The sequence below is a fragment of the Amblyraja radiata genome, unplaced genomic scaffold (genome assembly GCF_010909765.2).
Source record: "Amblyraja radiata isolate CabotCenter1 unplaced genomic scaffold, sAmbRad1.1.pri S109, whole genome shotgun sequence".
Classification (NCBI taxonomy): Eukaryota; Metazoa; Chordata; class Chondrichthyes; order Rajiformes; family Rajidae; genus Amblyraja; species Amblyraja radiata.
The window spans coordinates 1,260,122-1,263,135 of record NW_022630099.1 but is presented as its reverse complement, the minus strand read 5'-3'; positions in this window follow the sequence as shown (position 1 = coordinate 1,263,135).

Genomic DNA, 3,014 nt, shown 5'->3' with positions numbered 1-3,014 from the left:
ACCCAACTCAACTCAACAGTTGAAATTTACAGTTACAGTTTTGGTCTCCAAATCTGAGAACGGACATTATTGCCATAGAGGGAGTACAGAGAAGGTTCACCAGACTGATTCCTGGGATGTCAGGACTTTCAAATGATGAAAGACTGGATAGACTCGGCTTGTACTCGCTAGAATTTAGAAGATTGAGGGGGGATCTTATAGAAACTTACAACATTCTTAGGGGGTTGGACAGGCTGGATGCAGGAAGGTTGTTCCCGATGTTGGGGAAGTCCAGGACAAGGGGTCACACAGTTTAAGGATAAAGGGGAAATCCTTTAGGACCGAGATGAGAAAAACATTTGTTTTCACACACAGAGAGTGGTGAATCTGTGGAATTCTCTGCCACAGAAGGTAGGTGAGGCCACAGTTCATTGGCTAAATTTAAGAGGGAGTTAGATGTGACCCTTGTGGCTAAAGGGATCAGGGGGTATGGAGAGAAGGCAGGTACAGGATACTGAGTTGGATGATCAGCCATGAGCATATTGAATGGCGGTGCAGGCTCGAAGGGCCGAATGGCCTCTACTCCTGCACCTATGTTCTATGTTCCTATGATTCTAACTCAACTCAATTGGGCACAACCCAACCTAACACAACACAACCCAACACAACCCAACACAACTCAACAGAACTCAACTCAACTAAACATACTTAGCAACCAGACGGATCGGGTACGTTACTATTGTCTTCAGCTCATCTCTGAATTTACTCTGGGTTAATGTATAAATAAATGTGTTGGTGCAGCAACAGAGAAGCAGGAGCATATTCCCCGCTTTCTGGAGAATAAACACCGGGTCGTTGTATCCAGAGTAAATAAAGGTTCTCGTGATCCGAAAGTACAAATAATGCACCATGTATGTCATCCAAAGCAGGATGAAGTTTCCGGAAATGCTGAAGAGTAAAATGATCGACTTCCTGCGGCTCTCCATCTCGGGGTCGGGACCTTTCCCGGGGAGAGCGTCATTTCTCAATTACTTCCGGACTCTGCTGGCGGTGACGATGCGTTTGACGGTCAGGAAATTCAGTAACAATACAACCGCGAATGGCAGCAGGGGCGTGATGATGCGATCGAAATATGAGAAAGCGTTCCACCACGGCGAGGTATCAAAACTTGGAATTATTCGGCAATACCAAGGAAGGTTGCCCTCGTAGTACAGCGGGTCGAAAACGAAATACCAGCCGACATTCTTCAAACAACTCATAGCTACAATACCAGCGACGACTGGCGCTGCCGTTTTTCTGGTGCAGTACTTGCGTTTGAAGTTGGGACAGCAAATGGCCACGAAGCGATCGAAGGTGAATGCGACGGTTAGCCAGACGGAGGAGTCTCTGGATGCATAAGCGACTGGGGACTTGATGCGGCAGATCCAGGTGAGCGACAGGTAACTCCCGGGGAAGTAAATGCCGACGATGCGGTAGAGAATGACGGCGGTGATGAGAACCATCAGATCCGCCGCCGCCATGGCAACCAGGTAGATAGTCACACACCTGGATAGACCGCACCTCCCCCGCGACAGGATCACCATGGCGACAATATTAACTGTTGGCAAATGTACAACCGTTAACATAGAAACATAGAAACATAGACAATAGGTGCAGGAGTAGAGGCGCAATCGTTAACCACTTTAACATACTTGCATTCCACATTTTAAGCGTTGGTATTGATGTATTTTTCCAAAATTTAAGTATTAATTTTTTTGCTATTATTAAACCATAGTTAAAAAATAAATGTTGAGATGTGTTCAATTTATTCCCATCTTCCATTACGCTAAGTATAATCATTTCAGTATTAGATTCCCTTATCTTAAATAATTTTGAGAATATTTCGAAAATATCACTCCAAAATCTACAAAGTTTTATGCTGGAATCTAAGGAGTGTGTTATAGTTTTAAAGTATGTGTTTAATGTTCCTTTGTGTGTTTTGTGTGGGGGGTGGTGTGGGGGGGCAAGGGGGAAACCGCTTCGGTCGCCTCCTCCTTGGATAGGCGACTTTTTCCAGGTCGCCTCCCCCGTGGCCTAACAACAAGGATCGGAGCGGCCTATCCCGGAGACGCGCCCGGGGCTTCAGCGGCGGGCGCAGCGTGGACTCTCGTTGTGGAGCGTTTGAGCCATCGCTGGGGCTCGCTGGAGGGGAGCGCTCCGTTTCGCTGGCCCGGGGCAGCCGGCAGCCTGAAGTCGCAGCCTGAAGTCGCGGTCTGCAGAGCTCCAGCTGGTGCAGCCTCTACAGCCCGGGATCCCTCGTGGGGGACCCGGGGGGAGAAGAAGCCACCACTGCCGGCCCGCAGCCAACTTCTACCGCGGGTCCGGCATGGACTTACCATCACCGCTGGAGGGGAGCTTCGACCGGCGGCCCTGCAGTCTACGGTGCTTCTGGCTGCGGCGTAGACTTTAAATCTCGACCGCCGGCCTGCGGCCTACACCAACTTAAAGCCGCGGTCTCCGGTGAGGAAGAACCGATCCTGGACTGACTCTGGACTCTGGTCCTGTCCATGGGGGGGGGGGGGGGGGGGGGGATCGAGGAGGGCTGGCCAAATTTTGTGCCTTCCACCACAGTGATGAATGCTGTGGTGGATGTTTGTGTTACATTTTTATTGTGGTTGTATGTTCTTTATTATTGTATCGCTGCTGACAAATGCTTTAAGACTGCTACCATCGTGCCTGTACCCAAAAAAACAGCCATTACCAGCTTGAATGACTATAGACCTGTTGCTCTCCCTTCAACGGTGATGAAGTGTTTTGAACGGCTGGTCCTGGCCCACATTAAGTCCTCACTCCCATCCACCCTGGATCAGCGTCAGTTTGCATATAGAGCTAATAGGTCAACGGAGGATGCCATCAACATAGCTCTACATTCTGCACTGACACATCTGGAGCGTCCTGGCTCACATGTGAGAATGTTATTTGTAGATTTTAGTTCTGAATTTAATTCAATCATCCCCAGCAGAATGGTGGACAAGCTGTCTGATCTGGGTGTTCAT